The following is a 14,296-nucleotide window of genomic DNA, read 5'->3' as shown; positions in this document are numbered from 1 at the left end:
TCCTGGATGGAGGGGGCGGGTGACCCTCCCGGGGACTCGGGGGGGGAGTGGGATTTGGGAGCAGGGAGGGTCTCTGGGCGGGGACTTCGGGGAGGGGGCTGCCTCTCTCCCTTGACCATCACACGCACACGCACACGCACACACACAAACAAGCAGACAGAGATTCTACTGTCTCCCCCGCCCCCCCCTCTTCATCCCATCCAGGCCAGCCCCCCCCCGCCCCAGTGCAAGGGGGGGTCTGCCCCTCCGCCCCTCCCCCTCCGGCCCAGGACTCCGCCGGCACCCCCGGCTGAACGGGGAGGGAGGGAGCGCCGAAGGCTTAAAGGGGCGGGGCGGGGGGGGGCGTGCCGGAGCCCGGAGGAGCCCCGCGTGGAGCCCCCTCCCTGCAGCGGGGGGGGGTCGGGGTGAGTGGGGCGCGCCTGGGGGGAGAGGAGAGGGGCGGGGAGGGGAGGCCTCCTTGGATGAGAGAGGAGGAGGAGGCCCCCTCCAAGCAGGGCGAGCGGAGGGGGGGCTTCTTCCTGCTCAGTAGATGAACCAGAGGAAGAGGGTCCTGGGGGAAAGGGGAGGGCCCCAGTCAGCCCCCCACCCCACCCCACCGCGGTCTCCCTCTGAGCCTTGGTTTTCCTTCTGTGTTCCTGACAGGGAGACCTCCGCCTGGGATCGTCGTTGTCTAGTCGTTTAGTCGTGTCTGACTCTTCGTGGCCCCCTGGACCAGAGCACGCCAGGCCCTCCTGTCTTCCACTGCCTCCCGGAGTTGGGTCAATTTCATGTTGGTTGCTTCGATGACACTGTCCAGCCATCTCATCCTCTGTCGTCCCCTTCTCCTCTTGCCTTCACATTTTCCCAACATCAAAGTCTTTTCCAGTGAGTCTTCTCTTCTCATGAGATGGCCAAAGTATTGGAGCCTCAGCTTCAGGATCTGTCCTTCCAGTGAGCACTCAGGGTTGATTTCCTTTAGAATGGATAGGTTTGTTCTCTTTGCAGTCCAGGGGACTCTCAAGAGCCTCCTCCAGCACCACAGTTCAAAGGCATCAATTCTTCGGTGGTCAGCTTTCTTTTGGTCCAGCTCTCACTTCCATACATCACTACAGGAAAAAAAACATAGCTTTGACTATTCGGACTTTTGTTGGCAAGGTGATGTCTCTGCTTTTTAAGATGCTGTCAAGGTTTGTCATCGCTTTCCTCCCAAGAAGCAGGCATCTTTTAATTTCGTGGCTGCTGTCTCCATCTGCAGTGATCATAGAGCCCAAGAAAGAAAATTCTGTCACTGCCTCCATATCTTCCCCTTCTATTTCCCAGGAGGTGATGGGACCAGTGGCCAGATCTTAGTTTTTTTGATGTTGAGTTTCAGGCCGTTTTTTGCGCTCTCCTCTTTCACCCTCATTACAAGGTTCTTTAATTCCTTCTCAGTTTCTGCCATCAGAGTGGTATCATCTGCATATCGGAGGTTGTTGATATTTCTTCCGGCAATCTTAATTCCGGTTTGGGATTCCTCCAGTCCAGCCTTCCGCATGATGTATTCTGCATATAAGTTAAATAAGCAGGGAGACAATATACAGCCTTGTCGTACTCCTTTCCCAATTTTGAATCAATCAGTTGTTCCATATCCAGTTCTAACTGTTGCTTCCTGTCCCACACATAGGTTTCTCAGGAGATAGATAAGGTGGTCAGGCACTCCCATTTCTTTAAGGACTTGCCATAGTTTGCTGTGGTCCACACAGTCAAAGGCTTTTGCATAGTCAATGAAGCAGAAGTAGATATTTTTCTGGAACTCTCTGGCTTTCTCCATAATCCAGCGCATGTTAGCAATTTGGTCTCTAGTTCCCCTGCCCCTTCGGAATCCAGCTTGTACTTCTGGGAGTTCTCGGTCCACATATTGCTGAAGCCTACCTTGTATGATTTTGAGCATAACCTTGCTAGTGTGTGAAATGAGTGCAATTGTACGGTAGTTGGAGCATTCTTTGGCACTGCCCTTCCTTAGGATTGGGATGTAGACTGATCCTTTCCTGTCCTCTGGCCACTGTTGAGTTTTCCAAACTTGCTGGCATATTGAATGTAGCACCTTAACAGCATCATCTTTTAAGATTTTAAATAGTTCAACTGGAATGCCATCACCTCCACTGGCCTTGTTGTTAGCCAGGCTTTCTAAGGCCCACTTGACTTCACTCTCCAGGATGTCTGGCTCAGGGTCAGCAACTACATTGTCTGGGTTGTCCAGGATATCCAAATCTTTCTGATATAATTCCTCTGTGTATTCTTGCCACCTCTTCTTGATGTCTTCAGCTTCTGTTAGGTCCCTCCCATTTTTGTCCTTTATCATGTCCATCTTTGCACAAAATGTTCCTCTAATATCTCCAATTTTCCTGAACAGATCTCTGGTTTTTCCTTTTCTGTGATTTTCCTCTATTTCTTTGCATTGTTTATTTAAGAAGGCGGCCCTCGTGTCTCTCCTTGCTATTCTTTGGAAGTCTGCATTCCATTTTCTGTAACTTTCCCTATCTCCCTTGCATTTTGTTTCCCTTCTCCCTGCTACTTCTAAGGCTTCGTTGGACAGCCACTTTGCTTTCTTGCATTTCCTTTTCTTTGGGATGGTTTTTGTTGCTGCCTCCTGTACAATGTTACGAGCCTGTATCCAAAGTTCTTCAGGCACTCTGTCCACCAAATCCAGTTCCTTAAATCTGTTCTTGACTTCCACTGTGTATTCATAAGGGATTTGATTTAGATTACACCTGAGTAGCCCAGTGGTTTTTCCTACAGTTTAAGCTTGAATTTTGCTATGAGAAGCTGATGATCAGAGCCACAGTCAGCTCCAGGTCTTGTTTTTGCTGACTGTATAGAGCTTCTCCATCTCTGGCTGCAGAGAATATAATCAATCTGATTTCGATATTGCCCATCTGGTGATTTCCATGTATAGAGTCGCCTCTTGTGTTGTTGGAAAAGAGTGTTTGTGATGACTAGCTTGTTCTCTTGACAAAACTCTATTAGCCTTTGCCCTGCTTTGTTTTGAACTCCCAGGCCAAACTTTCCTGTTGTTCCTTATATCTCTTGACTCCCAACTTTAGCATTCCAGTCCCCTAGAATGAGAAGAACATCTTTCTTTGGTGTCAGTTCTAGAAGGTGTTGTAAATCTTCATAAAATTGTTCAATTTCAGTCTCCTCAGCACTGGTGGTTGGTGCATAAACTTGGATTATTGTGATGTTGAAAGGTCTGCCTTGGATTTGTATTGACATCATTCTATCATTTTTGAGATTATATCCCATTACAGCTTTTCTCATTCTTTTGTTGATTATGAAGGCTACTCCATTCCTTCTACGGGATTCTTGCCCACAATAGTAGATATGATAATCATCTGAGTTGAATTCACCCATTCCTGTCCATTTTAGTTCACTGATGCCCAGGATGTCGATGTTTATTCTTTCCATCTCCTGTTTGACCACATCCAGCTTCCCAAAGTTCATAGATCTTACATTCCAGGTTCCTGTGCAGTATTTTTCTTTGCAGCATTGGACTTTCCTTTCACTTCCAGGCACGTCCACAGCTGAGCGTCCTTTCGGCTTTGGCACAACCACGTCATTAGCTCTGGAGCTACTTGTACTTGTCCTCCGCTCTTCCTCAGTAGCATGTTGGACGCCTTCTGACCTGAGGGTCCCATCTTCCAGCATCATATCTTTTAGCCTTATGTTTCTGATCATGGGGCGTTCTTGGCAAAGATACTGGAGTGGCATTGCCAGTTCCTACTCCAGGTGGATTGCGTTTAGTCGGAACTCTCCACTATGACCTGTCCGTCTTGGGTGTCCCTGCACAGCATAGCCCATAGCTTCTCTGAGTTACCCAAGCCCCTTTGCCACGACAAGGCAGCAATCCATGAAGGAGGCCCGCCTGGGATACAGGACTGCAAACACATACCCTGGCTCCTCCCCCAGAGGGGTTTCCTGGAGGCCTCCTCCCTCCTAGACCCCCCCAAAGAGTCCCTGGCCTGCTCCTTCTCCTCCTCCAGGAAGAGGGGGGGCAGACTGCAGGTGGCACCGTCTGTCCCTCCATCCAAGAGGGCCTGGTTCCTTCCCCCCGCCGGGCAGTTCTGAGGCCGGCAAAGGGCCCCTGGCCAGGCACGACTACTGGGGGATCTGGGACCGAACCGTGTGGAAGATGCCGGGCCCTGAAGCAGCCCCCCAGGCCCAAGGCAGCTTGGCGGAACCTGCCGGGGGGGGCTTCCCGGCGTTCTACCCCCAGGATGCCGAGGGGTCATGAGAGGTCTGCCTCCACCGCCTGTCCCAGCGTGGGCTGCAGCCCGAGAAGCACACCAAAGCCCAGAGGCTGGACCGGGTGCTCCCGGAGCCATTGCTGGCCATCCTGCCCCCGAAGAGGGTGAGCTGGGTGCGAGACTGCAGGGTGCCGAGCAGCGGCCAGCCATTGGCCCTAACCCTAAACCACCACCACTCCTCTCATCCTCTTCCTCCCGCCCTCGGGGCTGCCAGCTCTTTTTCAGGCACGTGAGCCCACCAGCCCAAGTGGCTACAGATGGCCCCATGGCAGAGGAGAATCCGCTGGCCGTCAGACCTGAGGTCACTGTTTGGGAGACCATTGGGGGCAGGAGGGCATCGGGGCTCCTTCCAGGCTGGGTAAGGCTTGCCGGGCACACCTCTCACCCGATCTCTCCCTTGGCCCACCACGGCCTGCCGTGGCCTTCGATTCCGTAACCATTCCGGATCTGCCCGCTCCGAGACAGGAGTTTTATCTTCGGATGGTCCATCGTTGGGGCGGGAGCCACCGCCAGAGAGGCCCTGCCTGCCAGCAGAACTGCAGACCTAGAGCAAGGAATAGATACAGAACCGGGAGCTGGCACAACCTCACCCAGTGTCAGGCAGTTCACTTTTGGGCCGAAGGGGCTGCAACGTTTGGTTTTCGCCTGCGGGCTGTTTGAATTCGACACAGAAGCGTCCTGGCCATGGTGTGGGTATATTTAAAGAGAAATGACCGAGAGCCTGGTAGGGCACCGTCAAAGACAAAAACATTTTCCCGGGCATGAGCTTCGGTTGCTTGAAGCAGCTGACTTTTGTAGAAGCTATAAAAGCTGGCCCGTTTTCAATAGGTCTTCTTGTTCTGACGCAGCCACCTTGGAGTAGATGTCTCTTAAATCAGCAAGAGATTTTCAAAGAGATCAATTGCAAAGAGAATTTAAACATGACTTAAAAGTAAGAGACAAACAAGTGGGAAACGGACATGATTTCACTTGCGGTCCAAGGCACTCTGAGAGCTTTTAAGTCTTCGCACCACTGACAGTGCGTCTGTGTAGCTAGATGCTCTTACAAACAGCATCACTCCCAATTTAGTGTTTTCTATTACTCCTCAGCTCGCTAAATCTCATTCTTGATGAGTTGAAGCTTCCAGGTTCCTCTGTTCCTGCAGGGGAAGCCATAGAGATTTTGAGCAGCTGAAAATTAAAACAGAAGCATGAGAGCAGCCTGGTCTGGAGGGACCAGCAACCCTGAAACGCCCACCCAGGAGCAACATTGGGAGGGGAACCAAAGGCAGCCCCCACAGTGTGCGCCCAGAGCAGGGCTGACTGGCCAAGCGTGAGCCCAAGAATCCCCAAGGGTGAGACAGAGCTGAACTGCTCCAAGTGCGGGAAGGCCTTCCGTCGGCACTGACGTGGCACCAGAGTGTGGACACGAGGGAGACATGGGACCTGCCCCGTCTGAAGTACTACCTTAACAGGCACCCGAGGATCCACACGGACGAGGAATGGTGGATCTGCTCGGTGTGCGACAAGCACTTTGGGTGTAGCCATAACAGAAGACACAAAAGGATCCACACTGGGGAGAAACCTTTGGAATGTTCCGAGTGCGGAAGGCGCTTCAGCGATTGCTCTGCCCTCTACAAACACCAAAGAGTCCGGGAGAAGCCGTATGGATGCTCCGAGTGCGGCAAGAGCTTCAGTCAGAAAATAAACCTGACTAGACACCAAATGGTTCATATGGGAGAGCGGCCCCACCCCTGCTCCGAGTGCGGCAAGAGCTTCAGTCAGAAGGTCAGCCTGACTTTACATCGTACCATCCACACCGGGGGAAAGCCCTACACATGCTCTAGTGCGGAAAGAGCTTCACGCAGAGGATAAACCTGACGTCCCATCAGAGGACCCATACTGGAGAGAAACCATATCAATGTTCAGAGTGGGGAGAACTTCCGCCGTAGCAGCAACCTTGCTGATCCTTTGAAACACCACCTCAGGATGTGGAGGCGAAGCACCAGGGTCTCCAATTGAGTTAGAAGAACCCAGGCGATCACGACTTGCAGGAAGGCTGGAAAGGTGGGGAGAGAACCCGAGGAGGAATGCCAGGCAAACCCGTGCAGGTCTCCTTGATTTCCGCTGGGTCTCCCACTTCGTGGCCACGGTGGTCTCTCCCACGGCCTGCGGCCTCCTGCCTCTAGAGCACAAGGTATTTATTCTCTGCCATCCTGTATCAAAAAAACTCATGCAGCAGAGGGAGGTTTGAATCCTCAAGGCCCTCCACCTTTGAAGCCCGTTGCAAAATTGGAATTCTCCTGAGGTCCGTCAGCCATGAAAATGTTTGATTTGTGGAGCTGGGGGGGCTAACCTTATTGCTGTGGCATTCACTGAAACCACAGGAGGTGGAGCCTGCCCATGGCCAAGGGAACACTTCCAAAGTTGTGCTCCTCTGCATTTTTTTTACTTTTCTCTGTTATTTAAAATTCTAATAAAGTTAAAATTCTAATGAAATACTTCCATTCCTTTGTAGTTTTAACAATAGAACTCTGGCTCATACAAAAGGGTGGTCAAACCGCTGTAACTTCTCATCCTTTCCACACACATCTGCATTTTCTTCTTCTTTCATGTGTTTTTACTTCTTCCCCTTGGTGGGGCTGCTGTGTAAACCGCCAGGCCACTGATCTATCGATCAAAAGGTCCACCGTTCAAATCCACACAACGAGTTGAGCTCCCGGCGCTTATCCCAGCTCCTGCCATCTAGACGTTCGAAAGCATGCAAATGCGAGTAGATAAATAGGTACCACCTCGGTGGGAAGGTCACGGCATTCCGTGTCTAGTTGTGTGGAAAGCATCTGTGGACCAACGCCAGCTCTTTGGCTGAGAAACGGGATGCGAGTCGGACGTGACTGGACTTAATCGACAAAGGGAACCTTTCCCTTTGTGGAATTGTAAGCACTTTGGGGCAGAGACTGGCTTGTCATTTGTTTTATACAGAAGGAAGCCCAGGCTTGGACTTTTGTAAACTGTACAAATACCTGTACTATCCTTTACAAAATGGAGGGAAGAAAAAACAAGCACTGCCCCTTTTTTTCTAGAAATAATCATATTTTATTATCTCTATTCTTACATTATTATTGTTGCCATTGTTGTTATTTCAGGCAGTAAACAGAGGTACGGAAATGCTCTCGTAAATGCATGCGGTCCCTCGGTTGTGGTCCCAGGAGAAAGAGGGGGTCCCTTCGGCTCCTTTGGCTGGCCTTTGGGTCCTCCGGCGAAAGGGAGCCAGCGGGGGGGGGGAGGAGGGCAGACAGGCTGTGGGAGGCCCTCGAAGGGCCCTTGGGGGGCGCTCTAGCCTGCCAGGTCCTCTGAGCCATCTCTTCCTGGTACGCTCTGCCCCTTGGGACTCTGTGGACATATCCTTCCTGCCGCCCTTTCCAGGGAGGTTCCTAGGGCGAAGTGTTAGCATTCAGGAAGCTGTAGGGCGGCTCTCTGAAATGAATGGCTAGAGGGGACTTAGCCCCTGGGAAACGGGGGGGGGGGGAGGCTCCTTTAAGCTTCAGAGGAAACCTCTGGCCAGCCTTGGGTCCTCCCGTGAGGAAGGAGCCAGCAGGGGGCGCTGAGACAGGCTGCGGAGTCCTGAAACATACACTGGTTCTTAACCTTTGTTACTCAGGTGTTTTTGAACTGCAACTCCCAGAAACCCATGCCAGCACAGTTGGTGGTGAAGGCTTCTGGGAGTTGCAGTCCAAAACTCGTGAGTAACCCAAGGTTAAGAACCAGTCGCTTGGCGTCATTGTGATGGACGCTCTAGACTGCGGAAGTTAGAGGGCAGGTCCTCCCAACCCGCCTCTTCCAGGAATATTGCCATGGTGACAGGATGGGTTCTGGGAGCTGTGGGATGGCCCTCCAAGATGAATGGCTAATTTGTCGCAAGCGGGGGGGGGGGGCGGCGGCGGCTCTCTTTCCCTTGAAGCCCGGGAGGGCCGGTCCTCCAGCGCCCTGCCCTGCCCAGTCCCTGCTCACTTGCTGCCTGGAGAAGGTGTGGCTGGGAGGGACTGTCAATTTATCCCATAGTAGCCAATCATTCCTTCACTCCTCTGAATTGAAAGACAGCCCCCGCCTCTCTGCTCAGTGCTCTTTTCCTCCCCAGAGTCTGTTGAAATCTGTGGCCGCAGGCAGTCATGTTGGTCTATCTGCTTTTTGATCTGTTCAACTGTAAAATTAATGTTGTTATCCTTTTTACTGCTAATGGCTGAGAGTGTGTTATTGAGACCATAAGTGCCAGTGGAGGAGATAAAGGGGTTAGAGTATTACAGTTTATTGGGAACTTTATTCTGTTTTGAAAATCTCTGGCCTTCTGCTAGCCCTTCTGCTATGCAGATAGATTAATGTAAGCAAAAATTCAAAACTTTGCAACAGCTGTAACATGCTTTCCCGTCCTTAGTAAAAAGACAGCTAGTTTAGAGAAACCACATTTCTGACCTTCCCTTCCTGGATCTTACCCTGCCTCCCTCGGTGGCTTCACTTTGAACAGCATCCAGGAGAATTACCGTGAAACAAACCCAGCGGCAGGACCCATACCAAGCTAAGTTTGTCTTGACCTATTTTGAAAGCCTTCAACAGCAGAAAACGACTGAGAGTTGGCTACTCCCCCTATATGTCTTTTTTGTACCCTTCATTTTCAGGAATGGGAGAAATCTCTGTTTGGGATTTGTTTTGTGTTTTCAGTGATTATATCTAGGTCATGTTTACTCCTGATTTTTGCCTGCATTCAGGAAATCCCATGCTACCCTGAAACAATTGCATCTCATGTGTAAGAGGCTAGTGAATGAATTATTTTCTTTTACGCAGGAAGTTGGCAATCAGAATCCATGACTTTGAAGGGGGTCCTGAGGCAGTAACTTTAACTAATTTCTTTTTTAAAGTAACTTTCAAAGCTCTAGAGGGAAAAGAGTCTGGCCTGTTTAATTTGTGCTTGCTAAGATGAAAAGCACCGTTGCCAAAGAGTTTCTCTGTAATGTAAGCCTCCTTAGATTCTTTTTTTCAGGAGAAGAGCGGGGTCAGAATATTTAGAATAAAATAATAATGAATAAAACCTTTCCCCAGCTTTCAGTCCACCACTTTCTTCTTTCTCCTGTTCTCATAATGGCTTTTCTCCAAAAGGCTTGTTTGCTGAATAGAGGTTTAATTCTGTCCACGTGATTTTCTCCAGCAGACACTGTCTTGGCTAGGGAACAACTAGGTCACGGAAACCGTTCCTGCTGTCTCTAGACGATGCAACTTTTTCCTAATTTTGTGGGTCTTTTCTCTTAGGGTCTCTCGCTGCCGGGGTGCTGCCCCTTAAACCGTGGAGTGCTCTTCCCTTGTTTCAAAGGCAGGCTGTTGAGGCAGGGGAGCATGTATGGAAGGAACTGTCGGAGAAACACAGACTTTAAAGCACAAGTATTTATAGCCCCTGTTGATGGTGGTAGGCGTCTGGAAGCATGGTGTGGCTTCTGCTCTTGCTTTTACTAAGCACAAATCACATATTTTTTATATACGAGATGGAAAGAACTCAGTGTTTCTAAATGTTGGGAGAATGTAAAAATGTCCCAATTCTGGATCGTTTAGCCATGTTGTTGTTGTTTAGTCATTAAGTTGTGTCCGACTCGTCGTGACCTCATGGACCAGAGCATGCCAGGCCCTCCTGTCTTCCACTGCCTCCCAGAGTTGGGTCAAATTCATGTTGGTCGCTTCTGGTGACACTGTTCAACCATCTCGTCCTCTGTCGCCCCCTTCTCCTCTTGTCCTCACACTTTCCCAACATCAGGGTCTTTTCCAGGGAGTCTTCTCTTCTCATGAGATGGCCAAAGTATTGGAGCCTCAGCTTCAGGGTCTGTCTTCCAGTGAGCACTCAGGGTTGATTTCCTTCATAACGGATAGGCTTGTTCTCCTTGCAGTCCAGAGGACTCTCAAGAGTCTTCTCCCAAAGAGAAGAGGCATCAGCTCTAATGGCAGAGTGCATGGGAAATTACTCTCCTGCTGAAAAAGCGGCTTTACACCCAACAAACTTACTCTAAAAATATGTTTGTGGGTTTGTTTCTTTTTTTATCATGTGGCCCTGTTTCTGGATCCTATCCTGACGAAGGCAGACTTCCCAGTGAATGGAACAGATGAATTGAACTGCAACATCCCAGGGAAGTTCTCGGCTAAATTATCTCGTGGGAACACCCTCGCAGCGGGTGATCGATACCACCCTCCTCTGCTCAGACCAGGAACACCCATTGCATCCTTGCAGTGTGGGTTTCGTGGGGTGAAAGTTGGGTTCCTTCAGGAAAACCACTCATCTTAAACGGGATCCCTGCATGTAGGGCCCCTGAAAAGAGGGGGGGGGGTAGCAGATAGAAACCGGGTCAGAAGGAAACCACAGATGTAGGAAAGATGACTCTCCTGTGTTCAACTCAGAACTGAAAAAGTTCAGAGTCAAGAAACTGGTATATATGTCAGCAATTTTATCCTGGGGGTGGGTTGTCTAAGGGTGTGTATTTACACACCAGAAAGGCTCTGGCTTCCCCACAAAGAGGATTCAGAGCATTACCCCGAAGTACACAAGAATTACATATGACGGAGCCTTAATCTCTTCTATCCTGACTTCGGCTGGACTATCTGTGAAGAGAAAAACCCTCCAAATCAGAGGACTTTTCTGCAACACAGGATCCGCCGTCATGTTGCTTGCCCCAGATTTGGTCAATTAATTTGTGAGGCTGATGTTGTTTTAAATCCAGACCCGCCAGCGTGTGCCCCGGCGCACAAAGTAAAAATAGATTTTTTTCACGACATCAGGGGAAAAAGCAGATGTGTATTGGAAAAGCAAATCTGCAGATCTGCCTTCCCGTGTCTTTCTCCCTCCCCGTGAGAAGGAGCATGAATTAATGAGTGTTTTTTTTTTCTCCGTGCGTAAATGGTTGCCTCCTTGTCAGGATTTCTGGGCCCCTGGGCAAGCAACTCTCCAAGGAAATGGTCTTTGGGGAGCTCTTCTTGCAAACATTACTCTTCTTTCCCCGTTGTTCTGCTTCTAGAAGCACAAATCCAGTGGATCTAAGCATTTTTCTTGTACACGGTTGAGTGTCCTCACCCGTTGCGCTCTGGATCACCGTGGACGTGACCAGTGAAAGATCACACAGCTTATTAAGTAAACCTCCATCACTTTCAGATCACCAACTCTGAAATTTGCAAGAATGAACAAATTGCTTCTCTTTGGTTAGCGATTCACTTCCTTTTGTCTTGGTTCATTCGCTTAAATCTGTCCAGCTAATTATTTCACCCGCCAGAATGCTTCCCTGTTGTAGGAAATCATCTACATTCTTTACTATTAACAATTATTTCAAAACTACTCTAAAATCTTAGACATACCTAGTTGTAAATCCTACAGTGTTCAATGGAGCTTACTCCCAAGTACTGTAAATGTATATAGAGTTGTAGCTGTGGTCTTGAATCAACAGCCTTCATAGATTGAACAGATGGGCATAAATTCATACAGTATTGTATTTTGTATAAACTACAGTACAGCTAACTAGGAAGTCATATAACAGCATCCTCTTTCTGGCAGCCCTCCTGTCAAAAATGTATTTTTTGTCTGATAAAACACAGTAAAAAAATACTTGTTTTCTGATGGGCTAAATGTATGTCAAATCATTTTTGCACTGTTGAAAAAACATCCCATCCCTGCCATCTGGATTTGAAAATCGGCCTGGTTGTCATTAGCAAGGAAGGCTTTGCTCACCGGTTGCCATGGGGCCAGAGCGAAGCTTTGATAACCCTGATCCGATGGCGTAATCCCCAAGGACGTTTGCAAAAAACAAAGAAAAACAAACAAACAAACAAACAAACACACACACACACACACACACACACACAGAGAGAGAGAGAGAGAGAGAGAGAGAGAGAGAGAGAGAGAGACTTAAAACGTCAGGTTGAGCAATACATTCCAAATCAGTAAAGGGACTGCAATTCAATCTTCCGGTTGGGTCAGGGGAAAAAAGAGTATTTTATTATGAACACTTGGATTTTCTTCTTGTTTCTCTCAGTCCATCCTTTTTTCCTTTCCTTCTCTCCTTCTCACGCAAATAAATATACGACAGAAAACTAACGCACAAAAATGAAATCAAGAAATGGATAGAAGAGACCAAGATTATTGTCTTTTTCTTCTGTTTCTTAGACATAACGAGGAAAAAAACCAAGAGTGTCTTTTTGAAACTAAATGTTGACCCTCACGGTGTCATGTTCCCCCCCCTCCACAAGGCTAATTATGCCAGTGCCATTAATTCATGCATAGCCCGCGGTTCCCTCCAGGTTCCCAAAGCGGAGATAATGGCCAGTGCCTTTTGTAACGAAAATATGCCTTTTGGGAAAAAATGCTTTAGTCAGTAGCGTTCAGGAAAAAACAATGTTGAAAGAAGGCCGCCAGTCTCTATTATCCAAGGATTCAGATGAAAGATGTGGATTTAAAAATAAATTTTAAAAATTGAATCACATAAAGCACAATGTGTCAAGCCTTAAGAAGTCCGAAGGCCACATGAGATGGGACATTTAAATGTAAAGGCTAATTTTGGTTAAAAGCCCAGCACATAATATTTGGTGGTAACTTTTGTGTTGCACAGATAAATGGCAGAATGGATGGACCAAATTCATCCACCTGCACAGAATGAACGATTCTTTCCATGCCCATTGCTGGCTGGGGATTTTGGGCACGGGAGTCCAGCCCGTATTGACGAGAAACACGAAACAAAAGCAAAGCAAAATAAAATAAAATAAAAAATGTTCCTTATTTCTCCTTTGAGCGAATTTGCCAGTCCCTGTTTGCGGCCAAATGTAAAAATTGCAACAGGGAGAGTCCTGTTGCTGTAATTTTTATTTCTATGTGGATTATCCCCATACGCATGGATGCCCTGCCCTGTAGCCCTAAAGGCTCTCCCCGAGGAGAGGCTGCCCGCAAAACGAACCTCAGAGACTAGACACGACACGCAAGGAAGAAAGGAGGAGGAGGGAGGAGGAAATGCGAACCCCCCCCCCGGCCCTTTCCCTTTCCAGCCAGATGGCAGGGATACCCATCTTGTGGGGAGGCATATCAGGATTGTGAGGAACATCATGCTTGGGCTTGTGTTTAATTTTTTTAAAATGAAAATTCAACTTTTTTTCAATGGTTGGGATACGCAATGAAAAGATCTGTCTCGGGCTACCTGGTATTGAGGCTGCCTGACAGGTTAATGACTAGAGTTCCCATGATCCCTGGGCAGAGCAGGGCCCAGTATTTGGGGCATTGTGATCCAAACAAGTGATTTTGGGGGGGGCAAGTGATATCAGGACAACTTTATTGCAAAATCATATACTGTAGCATTAAAATAGAACAGAATGCACCAAAATATGTAGGGCAGAAAAGGTTTATTGAAAAAAAGGTATGTATGTGGATATATACATACTGTATATAAAAATTGAGAGTTAATAATAGAGACCAGGGCTTGCAATTGTGTTTTTAAACTACATTTGTGAAGTGTTTCTTTTTGTGTGTGTGTTTTTGAAAGGGAGCGTGTATTTCCCCCCCTTTCCGCGCACTCCACTGTGGGTGTTGCCAGGGCCCTTTCCAAGATGGCGCCGAGGCGCCCGCCCCTCCCCCCTCGCCGCCTTTGTTCACTGCGGCAAACCGAAGCCGCATTGCCGTCAAGGGCGCGAAAGTAGGTCAGCGTGGCCACGCCCACTTCCTCCCCCCTCCCGCGCAGTCATTGGGGCGGTGGCGCCGAGCCAAGACTGCAGTGGATCAATCGGCCAATCCCCTCGCGAGAGAGGCAGAGGCGGAGCGTGTTGCCCTTGCCAACTGTACCCTCTTTCGCTCTCCCCCAATCATCTTTTTTCTTTTATGCCATGTGATCAAAAAGAAAAAGTGGAGGGGGAGCGGGGTGTTTCTCTTCGCGCTAGCAAAGCTCTCACTCCGCCCCCTTTGTATGAATATTAATTAAGGCCCGACCAATGAAAAGCCGCCATCGTGTATTACCTCATGCCTGAGGGGAGGGGAGGGGAGGGAATGGAACCCG

The 14,296-nt window shown here is 48.9% G+C and overlaps 1 long non-coding RNA gene across 1 annotated transcript; it reads left to right on the top strand.

Annotated features, from left to right (window-relative positions):
- Positions 1-7: 7 nt before the first annotated feature.
- Positions 8-6,740, top strand: LOC144583990 (uncharacterized). The gene is made up of 2 exons (XR_013537963.1): positions 8-404; positions 643-6,740. It is a non-coding gene; the product is annotated as an uncharacterized LOC144583990 (long non-coding RNA).
- Positions 6,741-14,296: the final 7,556 nt, after the last annotated feature.

This window comes from Pogona vitticeps, chromosome 7 (assembly GCF_051106095.1).
Source record: "Pogona vitticeps strain Pit_001003342236 chromosome 7, PviZW2.1, whole genome shotgun sequence".
NCBI lineage: Eukaryota > Metazoa > Chordata > Lepidosauria > Squamata > Agamidae > Pogona > Pogona vitticeps.
Note: the sequence above shows the minus strand (reverse complement) of the source record. Positions and strands in the feature narration are given on the sequence as shown.